The sequence below is a fragment of the Cornus florida genome, unplaced genomic scaffold (assembly GCF_030987335.1).
Source record: "Cornus florida cultivar Cherokee Brave unplaced genomic scaffold, ASM3098733v1 CherokeeBrave_3.0.0_Hap2_Chr07, whole genome shotgun sequence".
Lineage (NCBI taxonomy): Eukaryota > Viridiplantae > Streptophyta > Magnoliopsida > Cornales > Cornaceae > Cornus > Cornus florida.
The window spans coordinates 9,539,694-9,559,226 of NW_026775577.1; the positions used below are offsets into that span (position 1 = coordinate 9,539,694).

General features: G+C 31.5%; 1 protein-coding gene and 1 pseudogene across 1 annotated transcript in view; one reads left to right on the top strand and one right to left on the bottom strand.

The window, feature by feature from the left end:
- Positions 1–19,533, top strand: part of LOC132316078 (uncharacterized) — a 62,932-nt gene that overhangs the window by 19,660 nt on the left and 23,739 nt on the right. The window lies entirely within an intron of this gene.
- Positions 7,834–19,034, bottom strand: LOC132316219 (sugar transport protein 12-like; annotated as a pseudogene).

Consider the following 19,533-nt stretch of genomic DNA (forward strand, 5'->3'; position numbering starts at 1 on the left):
GATTGGGCATCCGGCCAAGATGTGTCCCAAAGCTAAGCAGGGACAGTATGGGCAGCCGAGACCTAATCAGCAGTTACCTCTACCGGCCCCACCGATGCCACGTGGGCAAGTTCAGAATTTTCCGGCACTTCCAGCACCACCATTTCCTCCGGGACAACCTCCACAGCAGTTGCATCATGGCAGAGTTTATAACTTCATGCCACATAATGCGCAGGCTCCTCAGGCTATTGAGGGTATGTTTTCTATACATGGTAGAACTGCTCGTATACTGTTTGACACTGGTGCATCACATTCTTTTGTGTCTAGATCTTTTGTTATCTTATCTGGTATGACGACTCAGTTATGTGACCAACCTCTTAATATTTATACACCATTGGGAGTTGGCGCAATTTTACGAGAGTATAGCGGTGATATCCTTATAGATATGGGCCGACTTCGATTTCTTGCAAATTTGTTAGTGTTAGATATGCATTCGTATGATGTTATACTTGGGATGGACTGGTTATCTCAGTACCATGCTCAGGTTAACTGTTACGAAAAGTCTATTGGATTTTCTATACCAGGACAGGAGATGTATCTTCTTGTTGTACCACAACCTGATAGAGGGCCTAGCACTTATTTATTCGTTCTTGAGGAGGACTCACAGGAAGCGACTGCGGTATCTCTTGACAGCATCCCGGTAGTACAGGAATTCCAGGATGTATTCCAGGAAATTCCAGGCTTGCCACCGAGTCGAGAGATAGATTTCGTTATTGATTTAGCTCCAGGCACTACGCCTATTGCTAAGGCGCCGTACCGAATGGCACCAGTGGAGATGCGAGAGTTGAAAGATCAAATTCAACAGTTGCTCAGCCAGGGATTTATTCGCAGAAGTACTTCACCATGGGGAGCACCAGTACTGTTTGTCAAGAAGAAGGATGGATCTCTTCGTCTTTGTATTGATTACAGAGAACTGAACAAGGTCACTATTCGCAACAAGTACCCGTTGCCCAGAATTGATGACCTGTTTGATCAGTTGAAGGGAGCTACTTACTTCTCAAAGATCGATTTGAGGTCTGGTTATCATCAGCTACGAGTCAGAGAACAAGATGTTCCAAAGACAGCATTTCTCACAAGGTACGGATCTTATGAGTTTCGTGTTATGCCTTTCGGTTTAACGAACGCTCCAGCTGTCTTTATGGACTTGATGAATAGAGTATTCAGAGAATACTTAGATCAGTTTGTCATTGTTTTCATTGATGATATTCTGGTTTACTCCAAGTCGGAGAAGGACCATGCCAGACATTTACGCACAGTATTGCAGACACTTCGAGAACATCAGTTGTTTGCGAAGTTTGAGAAGTGTGAATTTTGGCAGAAAGAGGTCAAATTTCTGGGACATGTAGTGTCAGAAGAAGGGTTAGCAGTAGATCCAGCCAAGGTTGCGGCCGTTATGGAGTGGGGACAGCCTACCTCACCGACAGAGATTCGCAGTTTTCTGGGATTAGCGGGGTATTATCGCCGGTTCATCCAGGGATTTTCCAAAATTGCGGGTCCACTTACTCATCTGACTAAGAAGAATGTACCATTTGTATGGGATGATTCTTGTCAGACTGCTTTTGCTGAATTGAAGAGTAAGTTAACTTCTGCACCTGTCTTAGCCACACCTCAGAGTGGAATCGAGTATTTAGTATTTACCGACGCTTCTCTGAAGGGTTTGGGTTGTGTGTTGATGCAAGAAGAGCGACCAGTTTCTTATGGGTCTAGGAAGCTTAAGCCTCATGAGCTTAATTACCCGACTCACGACCTAGAGCTCGCCGCAGTGGTTTTTGCCTTGCGTATTTGGAGACATTATCTTTTGGGGGAGACTTTTCGATTGTTTAGCGATCATAAGAGTCTACAGTATTTGTTCACACAGAGGGAACTGAATATGAGACAGCGCAGATGGTTGGAATTCGTGAAAGACTATCACTTCTCTATTCAGTATCATCCAGGGAAAGCGAATGTTGTAGCAGACGCACTCAGCCGCCGACCCTATGTCAGCCTTTCAGCTTTGTTTACAACAGAGTGGGATGCTTTGAAGACTGTTGATGAGTTAGCAGACGCTTTTATGGCATGTGTGGTAGTAACTCCTTCTATCATTCATCAGGTCATTCAAGCGCAACTCTCAGATCAACAGTGTATTGATCGGGTTTCGGAGTTAGCCTCCGGAGATGTTCCTTTTTATTCTATAGGGACTGATGGAGGATTGAGGTACAAGGGACGTTTAATTGTGCCTTCAGCTGATAATTTGAGAAATGTTGTGATGAGAGAGACACACACTTCTCAGTTCTCTGTACATCCAGGGGGAGACAAGATGTATCAGGACATGAAACGCCAGTTTTGGTGGGCCGGCATGAAAAGAGATATAGCTATCTTTGTCTCTAAATGTAGCACCTGTCAGATGATTAAGATTGATCATCAGAGACCGCCAGGATCGTTACAGCCACTTCCCATACCAGAATGGAAATGGGAAAGTATTTCCATGGACTTTATAGAGGGATTACCTACTTCACAGCATAATCACAACTCTATTTGGGTCATTGTTGATAGATTGACCAAGTCCGCTCACTTTCTGCCTGTTCGTTCAAACTTTACGTCAGAACAGTATGCTAAGCTGTATATTGCAGAAATGGTGAAACTTCATGGAGTACCATTGTCCATCGTATCAGATAGAGATCCGAAGTTTATATCGGGATTTTGGAGGAGCTTTCAGCAGGCTTTGGGTACAGAACTTTATCTTAGCACTGCTTATCATCCTCAAACAGATGGACAGACTGAGCGAGTTAATCAGATTTTAGAAGACATGTTGCGGGCATGTGTTCTTGATTTTAAGGGCAATTGGGAGGAATATTTGCCGCTTTCAGAGTTTGCTTATAACAATAGTTATCAGAAAACTATTGGTATGGCACCATTTGAGGCTTTGTACGGCAGACCGTGTAGGTCTCCTGTCTGTTGGCTTGGAGTTGGTGAGAACAGCTTTTTGGGTCCTGAATTTATTAAGGACACGTCAGAAAAGATCGCTATTATTAGGGATCGGATGCGTACAGCTCAAAGCAGACAGAAAAGTTATGCTGACCGTCGAACTCGTGCTTTGGAGTTTAAGGTTGGTGATCAGGTTTTGCTTAAGGTTTCTCCTATGAAGGGAGTAATGCGGTTTGGGTCAAAGGGTAAGTTATCGCCTCGTTTTGTGGGTCCTTTTATGATTACAGATCGGATTGGGGCAGTAGCTTATCGTCTGGCTCTACCAGATAATCTTCATAGGGTACATAATGTTTTTCATGTATCTATGCTGCGAAAATTTCTACGGGACGAAGATCGATATCAACACATTGATGTGGGTGAGATTGAGTTGCAACCTGATGCAACCTATTTGGAACAACCTTACTGTATTCTCGATCGTAGGAATCAGATACTGCGCACGAAGACTATTCCATTAGTACGTGTACAGTGGAGTCATCATAGTGCTACAGAGTCTACTTGGGAACGGGAAGATATTATCCGTGCCAAGTATCCAGAACTTTTTACTACAGGTATGTAGTGAATTTCGGGGACGAAATTCCTTTATTAGGGGGGGAGAATGTAATACCCCGTAATTTTAAAGAATGTATTTAAATTAATCTTGTGTTAGGTTAATTAATTTTATTTATTTGTGCATACTACATTATTATATTAAGTTCATTTAATTGTGCATGTAAATTAATTGTGTATGTTAAAATAGTAAATTTATTCATTTAATTATGCATGTATTATTAATAATAATTTCATTTGTTGGTTATGCTTAAATTAATCATTATTAGTTAATTAAAGTATTATATTTGTGTTATATAGTATTATGATGATATAATGTATTATTTTGTAATAATAATAATTATATTAGTTTAATAATAATAATAATAATAATAATATAATAATAATAATAATTATTATAAAAGTTTATTAATAATAATATTAGTAATAATAATAATAATATTTATAATAATAAAAATAGTATTAAACCAAAGTCATGATGAAATTAGAGATTAGGATAGGATTGCATCAATGGTTATGGTTGGAATTAAAGCCATATAGGTAGGAATATGAGAAATGGGTGAGAAGTTATTATAAATTAGATATTTGTAATATTTATATTATATATTTTGTGTATAAATTAACTAGCTTGCCTTAGAAAAAAAAAAAAATAAAGGGAGTTAGAAGCAAAGTATAAGTTCTAGAGAGCTATTTTATAAGAGTGAAAGGAAAGGAGAAAGAGGAAGAAGCTTGGACCGGTGTAGGCAATTTTACCCGACTACGCGCAGACCGGTGGATTTATTTTAAATCCAAAAAGGCAAGTTATTATCTACTTTTCCCCTTTGAATTAATAAATTAATTGTTTAGTTTAGTTTTATGCATAGAGCCAAGGTTTAGAGGTTAATAAATTATTAATTTTATTTTATTCAAATTAATGGAATTTTAATTATATAGGATGGTATATATTTATTTAATGTCCTATGAAATTAATAATGGCTAAAAATAATTAAATAAGACTTTAGGGATTTTTCTAGAATTTTCTAGATTTTTCCGGGCATTTTCTGCAATTTCCGGCGACCTTCCGGCGAGTTTTCCGGTCGCCGGCAGTGGGGGAGACGACCGGAGTGATCCGGTGCAACGCGGCGCACCATAGAAGGGTGTACGCGCGCATCCTGGCCATTAGTGGAGTCTGATTGATCCGGTGCATCGCGGTCCATGATACCGCGGTACACCCGGATCTGTGGGCGTTGGATGGAGGGAAGATAGGGTGAGATGATCCGGTGTGGCGCGCATGTAGGAAGGATGGTGCAGCCAACCAACCGGAGAACGCCACGTCAGCAGGAAGCCAACAACGCGCGCGTGGCAGCGCGTGCGCGCGCGTGGGACTCTCCAAACGCGCGTGGGAGCGCGTGTGCGCGCGTGGCTGACGCCAGACGCGCGTGGGAGAGTGGGAAAGCTTGGCGGCGCGTGTGGGGAGCTCTGGGAGGCGCGTGGGGGCGCGTGAAGGGCCTCTGCGGCTGCTGGAAAAGTCCAGAATACCCCTAGGGACTGTTTTGTCATTACCAGGACCTTCACTATACATTTTGGGGCCTCGGGTTGGCATTTTTGGAATTAACGGGACATTATATTATTATTTTATTTCTCGTTAATTATTATAATTGTCCGATTAATATTTCTAAATATTAATTGTATCAGTTAAAGTGCGAATCGCTAGTAAACATATGTAATTGATTTAACGACTATTAATGGTATTATTTTATTAAACTGTAATAACCATTAATGTTAAATTAATTAGTGCTTGGTTTTCTTCATATAAATAACCCATTATATATTATGGAATAGTTATACTGTTAATCGTATATAAACCATGATTATTATGCTGTGTGCATTTCAGGGAATAAATGGACTGTTTATTATGTCGCATTTATATTATATGGATGTGTTGCCATATAGAACCATGTGAGCTGACTAATAAGTTTAGACTCATTTATACCTTATGCATTCGTTGCGATAGACAGATGTGTGGCTGTCGGGGTATGTGGTTTAATATTATTGGCATGTGTTGCCTAATTGACATACTCGGTATATTTATTAATATTATTGGCATGTGTTGCCTAAATTGACATTCTCGGTACATTTATTAATATTGTTGGCATGTGTTGCCTAATTTATATGCTCAGTATATTCATCAGTACTTTGCGAGGTGTTATCACTGTGTAGTTCGTTATAGTCTGTGTTGTCAGTACCGTACACCATGTATAATAGCTGATTTCCCGGGTAGGGAAAGGCGACACTTGACCACCTAGTGTGAGTCTAAGTGATCACCGTCTATTCTGGTTGAGGTCATGTTATACATCGGATAGTTCCCGTAGGATGTATACAGATATAGCACTCATCCGATTCATAATGATTAATTTATTTGATTCTCTGATTTGGGTCATAGTAGGGAGGACTTGCTCGTGGGGTTGACCCACCATTGTTGTTATTTCAGGATACGGTCAGTATCCGTTTCAAGGCTGAGGTTAGCAGTGTGGGACCATCATCCGAACTCATCTACTCCTACGATCCAGTGCAGGGTAGAAGTTTTATGTAGGTTTCAGTTTTTATTTACTTTTGACGTTGAACTCTCAGGGTTATATTTAGGGATCCCTGACGTAGGATTTCCAAGTTGTAATGAAGTACTGTATTAAATAAAGGATGGATGGATGTTGTATTATTTAATGTTTCTTTCCTGTCTAAATTCTTTTATTTCCATCATTTTGTATTCCATGCTTGTATATTGCCAATTGTTTTTGATATCCCTCGTTTTTCGTGTATAAGCCTGATCAACTTATGCGTGGAAAATGTGGGGGTGTTACACATTTTCTAACAGGAAGTGTATGATTTATATGTTGTCCAAAATTTCGGTCTAATTATACTATATACTATATAGTATTATTTATTTAAATATTATCTGTAAATATAAAATAATAATCTATAATTATATAATTTCTTATAATATATAGTTTTATATAATCAAATAAAACTATAAAATAAATGAACCTGATTAAAAATCGAGGCTAGAATTTGATTCTATGTCCTTAAGACAGATTCACTCCGCTATGGTACTAACGGACTCAGTGGCGTTTATCTCCCAAGATACAACGACTTGTCTTTCTTCGGTAGTAGCACTGCAAACCAAAGGAATAGGCGAACCGGTTCGGTGTAGTACTCTCTGACTCGAACTCGGACTCAGAGTGACTGACTAAAGCTCGAACCCAAGTACTAAGGCTCAAACCTACAGACTAAAGTAAGAAAGAGGAAGAAGAAAATTCAAAAAAAGAAAAGAATTCTCTAAATTTTGATGTGATTTAGAATGAACCCAAGGAGGGGTATTTATAGGCTAGATGGTGCCTTTTTCTGAATGAGTGCAACCATTGGTTCACAATGGTTTAGGAAAAACTGCAGGTGGTTTATTTTGCAAAAGGGTGCAACCATTGGTTCATAAAAAAACTGTTTTATGGTTTTAATTTAAATTAAATACCAAAACTGTTTTAATCCATTATGAAGCCCAGCAAATAGGCCCAATTCGGCCATCTTAATAAGCCCAGCAAAAATAAAATTAAAATCCAATCACACAAGCCCAATTTCGTTTAATAAAAAACTAAACATATTTCACAATCAAGCCCGAATTGGGTTGGGCGGGCGGCACGCGCGTGTGTGGTAGTTGGTTCGGACCCAAGCTTGCCTAGGTCTTCCCCCTCTTAAAAACTTGGGTGTCCTTGGGCCCAAACCTAAATCTCATATTAGGCTTATTTAAACTTAAATTGGTTTTAATAATTTTTGGATGTGGGACAAACATTTCTCACATTTTACAAACCCATTTAGACTTTATCAAATACCTTATTTTGGAGCTAATTTCTCATTCACCTGGAAACGGATTTGAGAAAGTAAATATACCACGTTCATCTCCTTGCAGAGAGGAACGCGCTCGTCTATAGATCCGCAAAAGATTCTTAGCGGAATCTATTCAAAATCTCTTCCAAACTTTATGTTTTTAATGCCCCTGTTTCCAACTATATGCCATCTCTGCTGTACACATTGTAGTAATTTTCTTTGGAAAAGCTGAGTAAGATTTCAACAGAGCTGTATAAAAACATTATTATAATCATTATGTATAAATAGAAATGAAATTAGAAGGAAGAAAAGCATTATTATAATCCTTTTTTGCTCATGCCATGTATTTTTTTTGTACTTTTTTTCTCACATCTTTGTAGGTATACTCTATGAGGTGAAGGGGATTGAAAGCTTTACTGGTCAACTCTCTTATAGTGTTACAATTCTCCCATTTATATTCTCATTATCGTTTTCGATCATGAGTTTTCAAATTACTCCCAAGTTCATTGTCATATATATATATATATATATATATATGAAAAGCTTATTTTCATATATTGCTGCAGCTACAAAAAAAAAAAAAAAAAAAAAAAAAAAAAAAAAAAAAAAAAAGCAACTTTTTTTCCCAAGTACTTAAAATGAGTTACATAATTCCAACAAAATTCCTTATTAGCAAAGTAATTTTAGGAATGGAAGACATTTCTCAACTATTTTCACCTTAACTTAAACTCTATCAAGACAAACAAACATTCAAAGTGGGATTTTTTTTTGAAAAAAAGAGCTTTGTATTAAAAATAAATAATAATAATAATAATATTAATAAGGGATTTTTACCAATACATGGGCTTAAGGCCCAAATACAATATAATGAGGTCAAAGTCTTGAAACAACAATAAAATGGGGGGACCACACAAACAATTATACAAACATTGAAGGACCACACAACTTATTTTTATAAAATGAACTTAATTTCTATTTTGGATCATACAACAATCTATATTATTATAATGACCCAGTACAAACTGCTATTATAACATAAAAGTCTCAGAACATTAAATAAATATACAGAAAGATCTTTGAACAAACTATTTAATATTTTTCTAACTTTTTAATTTTTTCACAATAAATTAAAATTTTACAGTAGATTAATATGGACTTATAGACTTCTTTAGACAAAAGATCTTATATATAAAACAGTACTGTTCCAAATTTTCGATAACCTTTGCCCAATCTTGGGGATCGTGTCGTTATATGTCTAATATTGTTCCTATTTGTTGTGTTAGTATATTATCATAATGTCTACGATTTTGTGTCCATGTGTACATATTTGGTATATTTCTATTTTCTACATAAGTTTCTTGTGTTGGATTTAACCGTTGTCCAGTGGTATAGTCATCATTTATAGTATTAGTACTACATGTGGCGTTAGGCATTGCTTGGTCAACTGGCTAGGAAACTGATCTTTCTGGTTCTTTTCTTCTCTATGTTCTACTACATTTAATTCTTCTGTTAATTCTTTTAACTCATATGTTGTATAAAAGGATTCAAGTCTTACATTTAAAATATTTCTCTTAATATCATTGTTATTTCCTTGTCCTAGGTAAATACTTTCTATAAGTTAGTATTTAGGTTCTAGATATTTATCTTGTAATTCTTCAACTTCTAAATTATCAAAATTGTACATTATTTTATCTAGAATTTTATCTTTTAATTTATCATAAAGGACATTTATTTCTTCGAGAGTTCTATTTCTACTAAAGTAGTTAAGAATTCTTCTTCGATATCATCTGTTAAATTATCTTGTCTTTTATAATTACTAAACCTTATACTAACTTCTATACTATGTTTTACATATATCATATTGGTTTCGGGAATCTTTTTGGTTGTTTTAGTAAGATTTGGCAATTCCGATGAATGAAAAAAGTATCTAATAAAGTTAATCTTTATTCTAATAATTTATTAAATTTCCAGAGCAAGATATACAATCATCTTAGCCAGCGAAGGATAAGTGTAGTAAATAACCAGGTAATTTTAGATCTCATAACGCTAGAGGCTTGTCAAGAGCCGGAAAAAAGTGAATTACAGCTTATGCATTTAGGTGTAATACTGATTAGAATCGTAGGATTAAATAGATCAGAAGTAGGAACCAGAGCACTCGCATATATTTATGATGATCGATAGAATAACTATCAACAAGCACAAATAGCTAGAGCTGAAATAGATCTAGCAGTCAACGCAACCATTGTAGGATGCATTCCTAATTTCACGATGACCACTAGAGAATTTAATAAATATATAAAAATAGCCATATCCACAAAGGGATATAATATGACCGGGTAATAAGAAAACTTATTGATTAATACTTTATTCATGGGAAAAATAGTTAATCAATGTAATTTAAAGTTTAAAGGTCAATTCAGTGAAATAGTTAAACCTTTTAGTAGCAAATATGTCCAAATCATAGAAGCTAGAAAAGTAAGCTATATAATAAATGAAGAAACAATTTTTTGATATATTTTTTAGCATCGTGTTCATTATCATATAGATCTCCTACCCTCATTATTTATTTAACTTTTCTAATGACAATGGTCATTCTCTATGTGGTTGTAAAAGATTTACCCGTTTGATGGATTTAATCGAGAAGAGATTAGCTGACAACTTTAAATCTTTTATTTTATCTGATAGTTCAGATAATTCCTTAAAGGATTCTCTAGGAATATTTTCTTGTATTACTTCTAATTTTTCTTCGAATTTGTTAAACTTTTTCAGATAACTGGACTAATAACTTGATTAAAAAGTTGTTTTGTCTAATATTTATATTGGTTGATTGCACGTCGATATTAAAACTTCTAATTCCTGCAGGTTCTTTGTCAATTTTATAAAGTTGATTTTCTCTTAATCATTTTATAGAGTTATCCAGGTTATTAAATTCTATTATATTCATAAACCTAAAATCTCTGTCGTCTAGCTTCTAAAATATTATGTATAAGAATAATTTTAGATCTAAGTACTTCTATTCTCCGTTGAAGGCTACGTGTTCTATTACTGAGTTCTAGTGAGGTGTAACAGTTTCTAAGTGCTACTTGACAATATTCTAGAATTCTTAAAAGTTATTCTTTAGATAAATTGTGCATAAAAATAAACTTTAGGGGTGAATATATAATTTTATCTTATAAAAATGGTTCAAATAAAGGTATTCACTTTTGGTTCATGATATAGTAAATATACAAACTATGTTCATGAGTTGGTAATATACTTTTGCTACTACCACTTTTATATAAAATTCCCTAATAATAATAATAATAATAATAATAATAATTGTTAGAAGTTGATTTACTTAATAAAATAAGAAGAAGAATTTGTATCATTAAGGATATGGAGTGAAAATATCAAATGGCTAAAATTATTATTATCATAGTATCGAAGTTGAATAGAAACGTCTAAGGTTTTTATGAATCTTGATATGATCGAGCTGTAAGAATGGTTCGTGTAAATATACTGCCTTTCTTTTTTCTTTTTTGTTTTGTTTTTGTTTTTTTTTTTTTAACCAGGGTATCCAAGATTTTGCTACGACTAGCGCAACATGGGTCGGTTAAGCTTGGGCTTTTACCTGCGGGCATGATCTAAGGAATTGTTTGTTGCGACTAATCTCCAGAACACCGTGCAAAGTACCCCTTCCACATGGGTCGATAAAGTTTGGGTTTTCACCAGGGCCGGCCTGAGACTCCCAAAATTTTGATAGGCCATAAGCGAACTTTCAAATGTAAGACACGTGCCAAAAATTTATAAAAATGCAAAATTTTCATTAAAGTGAGACCATAGACACAAAATATATTAATGTTGAAAACATATAAAACAAAACTCGATATTTGTGTTTTATAAAGAGCACCATTCAGTTTATATATATATAAAAAAAGAAAAAAGAAAAAAAAGAAAAAAGAAATATTCAACATAACTGTAACGTTTATAATTCGTTTATATATATATATTAATTTAAAAAGGTTGGATATTTTTTTTAGTGGTGAGACCCACTCCCCACTCACTTTTCTAATGGCTAAGAGGCCATTTTGTAGCCTCATTTTTTCTCTCTCTCCCCGGCAGTCTTTCTCCTTTTTCATTTCCTTTTTCTTTCTTCTTGTCAATCAAGCTTTCAAGGATTAATTAAGCACAACTCTTTAGGAATTTGTTAATACCCTTTGAAGCAAAGTTGGAGAGCTCGTCGAGGCCGTCAATTTGATAGGAGCCAAACACCATTTAGCCAAGCCTTGGGATTTCAAAACTAGGGCTTGGATTTGGGGATTTTGGGGCTTTTCTTCTCTATTGAGGTAGGGGTTTTCTAATGCATAACTTCTTGTGCTTTTGTGAGTATTCTTGCCTAAATTGATGCCCAATATGTTTAATTTGTGTAAATTCTTGCAAAATTATTTAAATATTAAGTATGGAATGGTTTGACTACTTGTTAGTTGTTTTGTGGTAATTAAACATGCTAAAATGAAAGTAAATTCTTGTTTTGTATGCTTACTATGCTAGATCAATGTTGAATGAAAGAATGAGTTATGAAATTTAGAAATTTATTTTTGAAAAGCATGTGTGAAATTTTTATAATTGAAGTGATGATTAGAAGTATGAAGCATTCATGCATCTATTGGGAAAGAAAAAAGGGAGCGTGTTTTAAAAGTAAAGGAAATTGATTTTGGGGAAATTGATTTTTTTTATTTTTATAAAGTGTTTGTGAAAACCAGACGCTTAGGAGGCGTCTAGTGGTTCGTGGTGTTAATGTGATCTAGAGGGAATTAAGAAAAGACCCTAGTGTGGCTGAGCTACCTAGGCCTAGACGATGCCATGGAGGTGCCATGTGATTGGGGATAGCTAACCAATCTTTCCCTCGTGGCATTATAGAGGTGCTATGGATCGGATTACATTAACGGTCTGTTACAGTAAAAAGGAATTATTTTGGGAAATGGGGAGCGACATTGGTATGACATTGCACTTTATTAGCCTATATTGTGTATTTGTGATTGGATGACATTTATTTATATACTTGTCGTTGTGGTTATTGATGTGCATTCCCTGTGGCATGATCTAGCCTACTTTTACTTATTATTTGCGTGGATTCACGGGGTCATAAGAGGTGTATCTTAGACACTTCCTACTAAGCAATTGACTCACCCCATTACTTTCATATTTTCAGGACACGGGAAAGAGGTGGCGGACGACGATTCACCACAAGTTTGGTCGAGATTGGAAATCTATTTATTTTGCTATCTTTTGTATTAGAACTTTAATATTTTGTAAATGTAATCTTAACTATTTTGTGAAACTTTAGTTTAATTAGTATAATGTTGTAAATTATGGACTTTTACATTTTAATTATATTTCATGGACTGTAACTTGATGTTATTAAAGTGCGTTCCTTGTAAAGGATTATTGGACTAGGTAGTGAATTGGTGATTCCTTGTTTGGATGAGATAGAGGAACAAGACTTTTTATATATATGTAATCATTTTGGAAATGTGGTATATTATTTGCAGTTGCGTTGGGACATGATAGATTAGTTTTAAGGCCAAGTGAGACTATTGTATTTTTATGTATTTTAACAAATTGTAGAGGGACTTTTTTGCGGAGGTCATATCAAAATTTTATATTATTATTATTATTATTGGTAACTTTTAGGGTCGTGACAACAACTTAGTCACAAAAATCAAATTTCAATTTCCTATCAAAATAAATGTGATCGTCTTACATTTTGAGCCGTAAAATTATCAATTAAAGTGTTCGTAGATAAAATTTGATCAACTGTAACTTTGAAAAGCGTCTTACAACAAATATAACTATAATCGGGATAGTCAATAATACTCTATATGCAATCCAAGCATTTGAAAAATAATAACCTAACCTTTTTATAATACCCAATACCTCAATTGCCTTTTTTGTTCCTCTTGATAAAGTTTTTCTTAAGACTTGTAACTCTAAAAATAATTATATCTCATTAATATCAGAAACTAAGTCATGTTTAAGGAAATCTTCAAGGTTATTTTGGAAAATGTGACAATTGATTGCACTGAGTTAAAAGTGGGCTTAACGGAGCCTATCATAAACATGAAACCAAAAATAATATAATAATAAAATAAATAAGTTTTTCAATTTAAATATAGAAAATTCTTTTTTTTTTTTTTTAATTTTTATGGGAGCAGATAGAAATAAATTATTGTTGCCATACAAATTATTTTTTATTTTATTTATTTATTTTTTTAAACCAAGAAATGTTAGAAGTTAGATTAGTAGATGCAAAAAATCGAAGCCTGACACTCCGAAGTCCACAAGAAGTGTTAGAAATTGTTGTATTATATATATTTATATCTATACTATTATTAAATGTGCAAAGAGTTTGAGCGTTTCAATAGTTCAATATTTATTTATTTATATAAAAAATATTTATTAATTGATATAAAAATTATTTTTATAAAAATAGTTTCTATAAAACTCTAAAAATTACCTAATAAAATTAATCACAATAAAATACTTATTAACTGATATAAATAAATAAAAAAATTATTTTTTATGCATAACTATCACAAAAGAATCGGCCTGAGGCATGGAGGAAGGAGGAATGGGGAGAAATTCAGAATTTCAGAGTAAAATACAGAAACTCGGCCAAAAAGTTTTAATATTTATTTATTTATATAAAAAAATATTTATTAATTGATATAAAAGAAGTTTTTATCTATACTATTATTAAATATGCAAAGAGTATCACTATTTAAGTATTTATTTATTTATATAAAAAATATTTATTAATTGACATGAAAAAGTTTTTATTAAAAAAAAATAAAAAAAACTCTATAAAACTCTAAAATCTACCTAATAAAATTTAAATTAACCTATTTATCTATTTATTACTATGAATTTTTTAATAAAAGAAAATCTAATTAGACAAGAATTATTAATATAAAAAATAATTATTAATTGATATATAAAATAAAATAATTTTTTTAAAACCCTACCACAAATTAGCTTTTATTATGAGTTTCTTAATAAAATTAAATCTAATTAATTAGACAAGGATATATTTAAAGAAAATAAAATAATTTATATAAAAATCTATCACCAATTACCTTTTTTTCTTTTCAATAAAACTATATCACACTAGACAAAGATATATTTATCTATTTACTAGTATGAATTTTTTAAGAAAATAAATCTAATTAGACAAGAATTATTAATATAAAAAATATTTATTAATTGATATAAAAAGAGTTTTTAAAAAAGTTTCTATTAAACTTTAACACAAATTACGTATTTATTTATTTATTATAAGTTTTTAATAAAAGATCAAAAATGCACAGAGGAAGGAGAAAGTGGTACAGAAATTGAGAATTCTGGAAATCCAAAATTCTAAAGTAAAATATAGAAACTCTACCAAAGAGTTTCAGTATTTATTTATTTTTATAAAAAAAAATTTATTAATTAATATAAAAAGAGTTTTTATCGATACTATTATTAAATGTGCAAAGAATTTCACTATTTAAGTATTTATTTATTTATATAAAAAAATATATTTATTAATTGATATGAAAAGAGTTTTTATTAAAAAAAAAAAAAACTCTAAACTCTACCTAATAAAATTTAAATTAACCTATTTATCTATTTATTATTATGAATTTTTTAATAAAAGAAAATCTAATTTGACTAGAATTATTAATATAAATAATAATAATTTATTGATATATAAAATAAAATAATTTATGAGTTTTTTAATAAAAGGAAATCTAATTAGACAAGAATTGTTAATATAAATAATATTTATTAATTGATATAAAAAGAGTTTTTAAAAGAGTTTCTATTAAACTCTAACACAAATTATTTATTTATTTATTTATTATAAAATATTTATTAATTGATATAAAAGGGTTTTTATAAAAATAATTTCTATAAAACTCTAAAAATTACCTAATAAAATCAATCACAATAAAATATTTAATAATTGATATAAAAAGAATAGTTATTTTTTTATGGATAATTATCACAATGTAACAAATTCTATAAATAGAGACGTGAAGGAAGGGGGGAGAGGTACAGAAATTGAGAATTCTATAAATCCAAAATTCCAAAGAGAAATTTAGAAGGGCATAGACCCAGAATTTCAGAGTAAAATACAAAAACTCTACCAAAGAGTTTCAGTATTTATTTATTTATATCAAAAAAATATTTATTAATTGATATAAAAAGAGTTTTTATTTGATATATATATTTAAAGAAAATAAATAATTTAAATAAAATTCTACCACAAATTATCTATTATATTTTCAATGAAACTTTATCATATTAGAAGGATATATTTAAATAGTTTTTATAAAACTATAACACAAATTACCTAAACTCTACTACAAATTAACTATCTTATTTTCTTTAAAACTCCTTTACATATAACTTGTATTTATCTACTTATTATGAGTTTATTAATAAAAGAAAATCTAATTCGACAAAGATATATTTAAAGAAAATAAAATAATTTCTCTAAAACTCTATCACAAATTACCTATTTTATTTTCTTTAAAACTCTATCACATTAGATAAGAATATATTTAAAGAAAATATATAATAATATAATAATACATATAAATAAAATATAAAAGTATAATGAATTTCAGCATTTTAGTATTTATTTTTAATATAAAAAACATTTATTAATTAATATAAAAAGATAACTCTATCACATATAACTCATGTATTTATCTATTTATTATGAGTTTTTTAATAAAAAAATATAATTTTAGAAGGATATATTTAAATAAAATAAAATAATTTCTATAAAACTCTATCACATTAGAAAAACATATATTTAAAGAAAATAAAATATAACCTGGGGTCTTCCAAAAAATCACAAACTCCATATAACAAATTTTTATATCAATTTCAATATAATGTATGATTAGTATAATTAAATTTCTATTGTAAATTTAAAATTATATTAAATTTTAAGTTACCTAATAAAATTCAAATTACAAATTACCTAATAAAATTCAAATCTATACTACATATATATATATATATATATATATATATATATATATATAATTTTTTAAATATTACCTAAAATAATTTATTACTTTGCAAAACTCAAATATTTCAGTATTAAAATAAAAAAATTATTAATTAATAAAAAAATAAAATATAAATATTTCAGTATTAATATAAAAACTTAAAAGAATTTATTACTTTACAACACTCAAACTCTACCACCAATTTCAAAATATTTCAGTATTTATTTGTTAATATAAAAAAATATTTATTAATTAATATAAAAAGAGTTATTGTTACAAGTTTCAAATCAACAATGAAAAATAAATAATAATAATAAATAAATTCTATAAATTCTATAAATTATATAACATTCACCACGTGTGTATCGCACATATATTAATTGTCATAAATTTTCTTGTATATAAATGTATGCTGTAATCTGCTTTGTCACTCCGCCCCAGGACATGACCTGGTTTATACTTTAACAGTAAATTAAAAATAATTTTTTTAATTTTGGTGATTTAATTCATCTTGAGAGTATGTTCGAATTATGAATTATTGCAAAACATACTCATCAAAATTTTACCTCCTATAACAACAAAACACAGTAAGATCTAAATATTAAGCCACCATTAAGAGGAAGAGGAAAGGTAGGATTACAAACTCTTGACACTCTGAAAGAAAATGGAACTAAGACCCAACTATTTATAGCCAACAAATAGAATATCTAGGCATAACATTATCAGCAATTTACAATTAAATCATCTAGACTCTTACATGAATGGGGAAATCTAGAATCTCATACATATATTACATGAATTGGGAAATATAGAATCTCATACATATGCATAGTGTCCTTTCCAATGCATGTTAATAAGATCAATAAACTATTAAAATTGAATAAATCTGTATTTTATATATATAATATATAATGCCACAAAAAAAAAAAAAAAAAAAAACGTATGCAATCCAACAACGGCTAAAAATTAAGGCCATCAAATTAAACTCATACCATAATTCCCAAACTGGAAATGATTGTATCATCAATCCATTGATTATATAAAGAGGAGAAAGTAATTAAATCAGATCCAACAAAAAAATTCCATCTAATATATATATATATATATATATATATATATATATATATATATATATATATCATAAAATTGTACAAGTACTAGGCTATTATAACATGTAAAAGTAGGTGGCATGGCATTAGAATCCAAAACCTAAAACTAGTAGTAGCTAGAAAAAAGAAATTAGCTAGTCTAATTAAGTACTCCTCCATTTTTTTCTTCCTGTCTTGCCCTCCCCGTTTAAGGGTGGTTGTTGATCAAGGACATATCTTTTCCAATACCAGTGTTCTTCCCACACTTGTGACATCTCTTCTCTAGGTATGTTCTTCGTCTCCGGCAAAAAAAGCCGTCATTATGGCCACAAAACATGCGAAAAAGATGAACAACCAGTACTTCATACCACAAAGCATCTTGAGGAAGAATTGTGCAAAGAAGATATTGACGAGCATGCCGACAGCCATTGTAATACTCTGCGCAGCTGAACGTATGTCCAGTGGAAATATTTCGCTTGCCACCACCCATCCTAATGGTCCCCATGACCATGCATAACAAGCAACAGCAGAGCAGATGCACAACACTACCAGAATGGCATACCATTTGGACAAATCGGTCATTACACCCGACACTCCAATTTCTATTTTTCCACTAAGAAATGCCACTGCAATCTGCATGCATAAACAAATTAAATCAATTATGTGTCTCATTTAAATTTATATAAGAAAAAAAATACATTAATTAATTAGTAATGATTGTTAGACATCATCAGCTAAAAAAAAAAATGATTGTTAGACATAAGCACGTGATGTTAAAAAAAAAAAAAACCATGTTGATATAATTAATAAGGTTAAATGATATTTAGGGTTATTAACAGAATTTCACTATAAACTTTATTGTTTCACTTTCACAGATAAGTCTAACTAGTTAGCCCGAATATATAGACTTATATAAAACATTTTTCAAAATTAAAGTACGTGAAGTATGAACATTTGGATACTACCAAGCAAAAACATTTTCCTCCTAAACCACTTATGAATTGAAAAAAGAGCAACAATGGTTGCTACAACATTGACACCGCCGGCAATGGCTGCCGAGAAGAGCGAAGCATCATTTGGTAAACCTAGGGTTTTGGAGAGCACAGGAGCATAGAGCATGACACCGCTAATACCAGTGAGTTGTTGGATTAATGGGATGAAAATGGACAAAACTAGTTGAGGTCTGTATTTCCTCTTTCGGATGTTACGCCAAGGGTGCTTCACGTTCTGTGATGCTCCGATATCCGGCCTCAACGTCGTCATCGACGCCACGAATCTTTTTGAGCTTTTGTTTGGCCTCCTCATACTTGCCTCTCTCTATCAGAGAATCTGGAGTCTCAGAATTGAAATATGCTGACATGATGATAAAGAAAGCGATGATTCCAGCACCACCCAAGCTGTAACGCCAGCCATCCTTCATCTCTGAAGTGGCGAAGTTAATGAAATTGGCTATCAACATGCCAACCATCATGCTGAGATGGTAAAAACATGCAGCCATCCCGGAGACGTATAGTGGCAGCGACTGCATGAATAATATTATTGCATTCATCAATATTAATTTTTAAAATATATCAAAGATTGAAGAAAAAAATTACAATATGTATATGTAGAAGAAAAAAAAAAGATTCTTGCATGTTGTATGCATAACATGTATATTATGTCAAACAAATTAGGGCTTGCTTAGTTTGTCACAATTTTTAAAAAATTGAAAATTATAAAATTGTACAAAAATTATATTGGGTTAAAACTATTTTTTATATCAGTATGTACTATTTTTATATTGGGTTAAAACTATTTTTTATATCAGTATGTACTATTTTTATACTTCACTACAAACAGTTGTTTGTTTCTTATAATTGTTTTCAGAATTACAAACCAAACACATGCACCTCAACAATGAGTAAATGAGCAAAGTTATGTATGTGTCTACAAGATGGGATAGCTTCTAAACACGCGTCAAGACTGAGTATATGATGATATCTCATATTTAATGACGT